General features: G+C 33.9%; 1 long non-coding RNA gene across 2 annotated transcripts; it reads left to right on the top strand.

The window, feature by feature from the left end:
* The first annotated feature begins 1244 nt into the window (after positions 1 to 1244).
* LOC148613696 (uncharacterized) lies at positions 1245 to 7177 on the top strand. Of its 2 annotated transcripts, XR_015923148.1 has the most exons (4): positions 1245 to 1309; positions 1528 to 1676; positions 5115 to 6534; positions 7049 to 7177. It is a non-coding gene; the product is annotated as an uncharacterized LOC148613696 (long non-coding RNA). The 2 variants fall into 2 exon arrangements; XR_015923149.1 differs by having other exon boundaries at positions 6453 to 7168.
* Positions 7178 to 8526: the final 1349 nt, after the last annotated feature.

The following is an 8526-nucleotide window of genomic DNA, read 5'->3' as shown; positions in this document are numbered from 1 at the left end:
ACAATAATTCCAAATCATCTTTCAAATATACCAAAGATGTTTTTAAAATGCTGAGATTTTTTATCGACAATATATTTGTCCAGTATGGTGGACGCATTTTTCAGAGTATTTTTGCGTATGGAGGTTCACATCACAATTCATACGTTATGCCAGAGCTTGCCGAAACTACGCAAACTTTTTGTATCGCGCTAGAACTCTAACAAATAGGCTTATGGAACAGGGTTATGTTGTTACAAGATTGAAGTCATCACTACAGAAGTTTTATGGTCGTCATCATGAACTCGTGGATCGTTATAGTGTATCCATCTACACCATGAAAACTGATTCAACGGGTCATAGTTTTCCTTTCCTCGTTTGTCTACCCCTGACTTGTCTTTTTATAAGCAACTTGGCGAGTGTTTCTAGAAAAGCAGAGGACGCTTACCCTACCGGTGCACCTGGTCCATGCTCCCAGTTTTTAGTGAAGTCCGAATTGCTCATTTGCTTTTGTTACTTTGTATGTATGATTTTAGTTACTTTATGTTCTATGTTGTGTATGCCTGTTTTCCATGTCTGGATTACATTCTTTAGATTACCGCTATAATCTCGGTTCCCTTGATTACTCTTCCAACAAATGATCACCATTCCAATGGAAACAAATTGTGCTCCTCTACTTGTTGACCAATTTCTTCACTCTTTTGAGACTGACTTTGTAGCAGATTTGATCCAATAGAAGAAACAAAGTTTAGCTAGATCCCTTTATCTTAGTTTCCGCTATATAGATGACGTATTATTGTTGAACAATCTTAGTTTTTGGGTTTTGATACATCGCACCGACCCAAAAGAACTTAAAATAAAAGATACTACAGCCCCATATCTTGACCTACACTTAGAGAGTGATGTTAAAGGAAAACTATTGACCAAACTATACGACAAAACGCAATGACTTTTTTATTCCGTATTATCAACTTTCCTTTCATCTGTGGCAACATCCCGTAAGCACCTGCGTATTGAATTTTCATATCACAAGTCATACGTAATGCCAGAGCTTGCGGTAACTACGCAGACTTTTATGTCGCACTAGACTTCTTACAATTAGGCTTCTGGAGTTATGTTGCTACAAGACTGAAGTCATAACTACAGAAGTTTTATGGCCGTTATCATGAATTCGTGGATCGTTATGGTGTATATATCTGCACCATGAAAACTGATTTGTTGAACGTGTCATAATTTTTCTTCCCACTATCGTGTACACTTACCTTACAATTTAACCTGGTCCATGCTCCAAGTTTTTAATGGAGTCCGAGTTGCTTATTTACTTTTGTGCTTTGTATGTATTATTTTGGTTAGTTCATGTTTTATTGTTTTGTTATTTATGTTTTTATTTTTAAGCAATATAATCTTCTTAACATGAAATTGTTTTTGTTTGTTTATTCGTTAAATCATGCAATATTTTTAAAAGTTTTGGAATTGTACCTTTACGAAAAGCCGAAGAATAAAGAAATCATTTCAATCGAAGTATCTTAAAGGTTACATCCTGTTTTTCAGGTTTCGTCGCTCCCTTTGTGGTGTGGAGTAAAAACAAATCAACCAGAAAGAAACAGAAAACGTTAAAATCTATGATGTAACATCTAAAGAGTCAAGGTTTGAACATAGCTCTAAATTAGAGAGGGACTCAAGACGTACCAATATAGAAGGTGAGTATTTTAAATTCAATACTTGGTCTATTTCTGTGTTACTGTAGAAAAGGTTTCGTTAGCATAGATTAGAACACATTTTACAAAATGTTACGCAATATCTATATTTGTTCAAAATTTCATTGCCGAATTTCAAATAAACCGTACCCACCCCTAAGATTTGACAATTACACTTTGTTTAAATTCATTTGAAATTATTCTTTGTTCAAAAGTACACACGTACTTCTCTTGTCAATAGTTTTAAACATTTTATCGTATATTTAAAAAGCAAAGAAATTCTTCCTGCCGGTTTAACTACTGGTAAACAAAACAAAAGTATGTAAATTTTAATAACATTTTAATTCCACCAGCTTACTATTCATACTTTTAACGAATGTAATTTTAAAAATCACAGGAAACTCTAAGACGAGATTGATTCAACAAAATTTGTTATACAAAAAAGAGGTAAATAATCTACATTATAGTGCAAAGAGTAGGAGTTAAACAAAGTCTTAACTTTGAATAAAAATATCGAAATTATGTAGTTGATTCAATCACAAATAACCCCTTAAAACCAGGAAGTTATGTACGTTAACAGGCGAATCGTGTATCGTAGTGGTAACAAAAGTACAAACGTTATGTAATGCCCTAACCTTGCACTTTTTCCAGTTCTGATTTGAATCACTCAATTTATCCTATAGCCTTTGTTTGATATTGGATTGATGTACTTCTTCTTAGGTGTTTGATTTTTATCTAAATCATTGTAAAAACGTCCGTTTATAGAATTAATGTGTTATTTTTCCTTAAACTGAAATCCAAATCAAATTATACATCGGAAAAATACGTCGGGAAACTGAACTTAAAATAGAATGATAGAGAAAACAGATTCCTTGAGATTCTCTCAAATTTTTATTTAAGAAGAAATACAACTCTCAAATAATTCTGATCACTAAGTATAATTAGTTCTTCCATACGCTTATACCAAATACTTTTTTAAGGTTTTCTGCAAACCGTGAATTACTGAGTATTTATTGATCTGGGGAACAATGGCCACCTCAATATGCCTGATAACGCTTTTTTATTTATTTGTTTCGATTGTTGTTTATATTTCGTTGTGAAATTGTTTGTTCTTAAGAACATATTCAAAATTTAGTTGTATACAAGAAGATCTCAAAAACCCAAACTATCACAATGAGAAGCCGAATCCATCATCAAGAGCTTCTATCATGTGCAATAGATGGAAGGAAGAGTCAGTGTTTTTAGTACTTTGAAATATGTAATACTGCAAAATTTTATAAAAATGATATGTAATTCAGGTTCAGACAAGTCTGACTACTGGGTTGGTAAATACTCTAGGTGACCTTAGGTCCACCAGCAGTACTGGCATCGACCGAATGTTTATGCAATACAATAAATACCATTAATATACATTACAAATTTTGATATGCTGTTCACGTGTTTCAAGGAGTAACTTCTCTTCTGATATAATTCAGGGTCAGACAAATTTGACTACTGGGTTGGTGACTACCATATGATGTAATAATTTCATTATTTTATTGTGCTTATTATAAGAGTATGTTGCAAATAAACTTGAAACAACAAAGGTAGCCCAATCTAGTAACAGTAATGTATGTTTATGCATTTTGATAGTACGCCATTCAGAAAGGATGGGGGTCGTTGGCTTTAACCATTTCAGATCCTATTCACTGAAAACTGTACCAAAGCAGACCTTTCTTTATATGGTATCGCAGTCCACATCATACCACGTCGGCCGTAGAATTTGTTGAATTTACTTCGTCAGTAAATCGTTGCACTTCCATCGCCTCGATGCAACGGGAAGCACAAATTCGATGAAGAAAACTGTTATCAGGCGTTTGTAAACTGTAAACGTACTGTTTCGCTATTTTCTCTCTGGACAGATAACCGCGAAAAATACTACACGCGAAATTGATTTGTTTTACACTATATAACGCTGATCATTTTTTGAAACGGCGAAAATTGATACCCGCGTATATGTTTACTTGACAGAATCACTACTTCAAAGTGACGGAAAGCTTATTGCGTTGTTGTTCGTTTAGACATGGCATTATTCTGTTTTTTCATTGTTGAGATGAGCAACCGATTTTACTTCCAAGAACCCTTGATTTTATAATTGGTATGTTAAGGTTTTATAAAAATCGTGCAGAATTATCAGAACTGTGCATTTGACGTAGTGAAGCAAATCATTTCTTTTTCACAAAATGCTGAACTGACCACAACTGTTGACAAAACCATTTCTTTTGTTCTCACTTAATGACACATATGCTTTTTATCGAACATCAATCAGTTGAAATAAAAATTATTGTGAACTCGATTTTGCGTTTGTTAAAAAACACCATAAATATTATGGTCTTTTTCCATGAAGTGTGAAGTACCTTCTAGAGACTCACTATATAAGGGATTTCGGTTCACTTGATTGGCTTTCCTCTTACACAATGCTAGCAACTTTCGAAAACTAGAATTGGCACATTTCCCGTTTTCTATGACTAAGTCACAAAAATAATAGGGTTCATATATTTCTAACTATTCAGGATGGCTTTATGTAACAAGATCATTTACACTGAAATTGCATATCAAGTTATTTCCATAAAATATTGGTTAAACCTTCAGGGTAACTAGAATCTGTAATTGGCTCTGTGAAGAATAATATCGCACCGATTTATTGTCTTCAACGTTTCAAACAATGTCAAAATGTTCAGTAGATTCTTAGTACTGAATGACATGGTATCTCCTTTATAAAAAAATCCATGATTATTATCTTTAAAATCAATACAAGTATCACAGAATTATATTTTAAATAAACATATACACAAACATAGAGCAGAGCAGTTCATTTGATGCGTGGAAAACTGAACGAAGACACGAAAGGAAATGTGAGATCTCTTTCTCTCTCTCTCTCTCTCTCTCGCTGTCACACACACACACACACACACACACACACACACACACACACACCGTTTCTTATACATTTGCCGCTGTTGCGCCTTTCAACAGGTGACATACAACAAATCATTACAGCTAATCTAGTTAAAGATTCTCCATTTTGACTATATATGCGTGGAGAATTATGCTAGAGTATTTTGCAGAAAATATAAAGCAGGAGATAAATGCTGGACAACATCTGTAACATGTGCTCTTAATAATAGTTTTATATATGTGCATGGAATTTAAGAGTTTTTGTAGAGTTTAGATCTGATAACCCTTTACATCGCATTTGACGAGAAAAATCGTAAACGTGAAGAAAATAAAAAGCTAGCAATGTGGACTTCATTGTTTTTTTTTGTACTGTCTTATAAAGAATGGCTCGTTTATTTTTTCATCTTTCTATGAAAGTGGGTTGATTTTATTTAATACCAAACAAATAAAATGTTTCGTAAATTATGCTTTGCATTTATAATAATTGCAGTGTTTTTCCTGTAGATTTTAAGAAGAAGTTTTGAAGTTTGCGAAATCAGCCTAACATGAGGTCAGAAACGTGGAGAAATTGGTTTTGTATACATGTGTATTTTGCAACGTATATAATGTTTTTAACTTTTCTACATGCAAGTAAACTTTACATTTAATTAAGATATTTTCAATCCATAAAAAGGTTACTCGGGCTATGCACAAAGCTGGCTAAAGATTCCGAACATTCCTTTCGTGTTAATGTAAAATAGAATTGCTCTGTGTTATATTTACGGAATACAAGCCACATCAGTAAGTTTTTTTGTCTTGGAAACCTACACTATTTTCTTTTTAAATTCATGATAGTACGAAACAGCTCATCCAGCGAATAGAGTCGTCACAGTCTGACACGTATGTATAATATTGATTTGTTATGACATATTTAGTTAATTTGATCCTACATAACAACACCTAGAGCTGTGTTACCATACATCGTGTTCTAAGTTACAACCTCAGATCAATTCTACAAGGAGGAATGATCCGGGCAGCGAAAGCTACATTTTCATATTGCCTACCTGGCCGAGTGTTCAAGGGCGCTGAACTTAGTGCAGGCGGTGATGCCATAGATGTCACAGCGGTACGAGTTCGGGTACCACAGAGGGAACGACCAAAATTTTTTTTCGCAAATTCAACAGATCTTACATCGTTGGAAATTTTTCAGACCCTTCTGTGCTTAGGTTGTTTTCCCTGTATCAATTCGATACGATAGACCATTTAAGCGACCAGAGTCCTCACAATCTGAAACGTATATATATATAGCCTAGCTGGCCGAGTGGTCTAGGGCGCTGGACTTTGTGCAGGCGGTGTTGCCATAGATGTCACAGCGGTACGAGTTCGAGTCCCGCGGAGGGAACGACCAAAAATTTGCATCGCAAATTTGACAGTTCTAACATCGTTGGATATTTTTCAGATCTTTCTATATATGTGTGTGTGTGTGTGTTTGTGTCTATTGATGTTATAATACGATTCCCGTACGTTTCTTTGAGTCTCCGGTTACGAGCATCGTTTTACAATTTTTCCTTAGTGATTGCTCAGTTATGAATACCTTTTTTGACCACTCGAACTTAATGTAAAAGTGTAGATCAATACATATCTTACATTTTACACGGTATATTTTTTTATCAACCCACTCTCTTCCCATTCGTTACCTTAGAATATCTATTGCATGTACTTTCTTGTTGAAGAGGGAATTTAAACCCTTTCTACACCAAGCTTATATCATGTTGAATGATTTATTTATATTCACTGTAAATGTTTCATGTTTTGGATTTACTTGCTGTTTAATATGTTTATAATTTTTTTTTACAATTTCAGTACAAAATTAAGATAGAATCAGGAGGACACAACTCTTAAAATCATTGGAACGTTTGTATTCAGTATTTGACATCAATCTCATGTAAGCATGAAAGTAACATAGTTTGATTTCATTCTGTTTCAAATGAAATATTGATAGGCTTTTGTGAAATTGAATATGATACAAATATATCACTGATTTCAAGAGTTATGTCCCTTACCCATGGTCTAACTCCTTAAGAATTTATAAGTTTAATCTCAATACGCCTTCGTCTTACTGGACGGAGGTTGACATAAACACTTATATGTTGGATAACTTTATACGGTATTTTAAAGTGTCCTTGTATTACTAAACAAATCAATTTGAGTTTATCAAGCCAGATGTTTTGAAAACCTTGTTAGAGTCGAGTGTTTTACCGGAAGAAATAGAACATCAAAACTCTCTTTTCAAATTTCAACTGTTATATATACATGTACAATAAATTGCATTACGATTACAAATAAAGATACCTTTAGTTCAGATCATTGTAAGAATCAGGCTTGACAGTTAAAATTTTAAACAAGTCAAATTGCCACTGAACTAACTATTTTTACACTCAATGTAGTTTCTATTGTAGGTAACCAGTGTTTTACTTCTGCATCACTAAATGTGTTTGGAAATTGTCCATTTGAGTGTTGACATTGATATTTTTTAACAGAATTGTCTGCCCTTGTAAAGTCCATGTGTAATGAATGTTAATAAAAATATATCTCACTTTTGCATACGAAGAACATTATTGTCCTAATTACTCGACTATGATGGTAAAAATAATCAACTTACATTGTCAAAGTATTGGGTTTTCATACCAAGTTCCGTACGCGTCCTGATTCATAGAGAGACTAACATTTAAAATAAAACAGTTTGGGGTGACTGCGTCCTACTTTTGAATTTATTGCTTTCGAAATATATGAATGTTATTGCCTCTTTTGGAAAAGCAAGAAACTCATTAAACAATGTTAAGCATTTAAAAAGCTGCATCATTTTCTACCATTAGTACTGCAAAACACCCCAAGAAGGATACAATAAGTTTTATTGCTTGTCATACTTACCGATGTCACATATGATGAAATAGCTCACGTTTTGAAAATGCCATAGTTTCACCAAAAATCTTGTTTGTTCTTGTCTTTATTTCGTGTCTCTAAGCCGCAATAATGTACAACGTTGTAAGTGACGCCAATGATTTCTTATACTGATATTTTGTTTTGAATATTTTGCGTTTGTTTTTGGTTAGTTTAGATTTACTTCTTTCTAAATAACTACATTTGATTGCTTTAAAAATATGTTACTATCGTTGAGAGAGTAATTAAGGAGCCAAGGTTATAACGATAATCAAAAGAATGTAATCCAGGGACAAAGATCATACATAAAAAACAGACATATACAAAAAAACATAAAGTAAATAAATCATACATACAAAGTAACAAAAGCAAATGAGCAACTCGGACTCCACTAAAAACTGAGAGAATGGACCATTTGCACCGCTATGGTAAGCGTGCTCGGCTTTTCTAGAAACACCCCCGGAGTTGCTCATTCAAAGTCAAGTACGGGGTAGACAAACGAGGAAAGGAAAACTATGATCCGTTGAATAAATCAGTTTTCATGGTGCAGATGGATACACCATAACGATCAACGAGTTCATGATGACCACCATAAAACTTTTGTAGTAATGACTTCTATTTTGTAGCAACATAACCCTGTTCCAGAAGTCTATTTGTTAGAGTTCTAGTGCGATACAAAAAGTCTGCCTAGTTTCGGCAAGCTCTGTCCTATCGTAAGAGTTATGATATATATACTCCATTCGCAGGTGCTGAAGGAATGTTGCCAGAGATGAAAGGAAAGTTGACAATTCTGAATGAAAAGTCCTCACGTTTGTCGCAAAGTTTGGTCAATAGTTTTCCTTTACCATCGATTTCTAAGTGTAGGTCAAGATATGAGGCTGACTTCACAGCGTCTGTAGTATCCTTCATCTCAAGTTCGTTGGGGTAGATGCGATGTATCAATCCCCGAAATTAGGATTATTTAAAGATAATACGTCATCTTTATAGCGGTAACTTA

This window comes from Perna viridis, chromosome 6 (genome assembly GCF_037379345.1).
Source record: "Perna viridis isolate PV_CMFRI_1.1 ecotype Kerala chromosome 6, ASM3737934v1, whole genome shotgun sequence".
In the NCBI taxonomy this organism is placed as follows: domain Eukaryota; kingdom Metazoa; phylum Mollusca; class Bivalvia; order Mytilida; family Mytilidae; genus Perna; species Perna viridis.
This window is presented reverse-complemented; position numbering and strand designations above follow the sequence as displayed.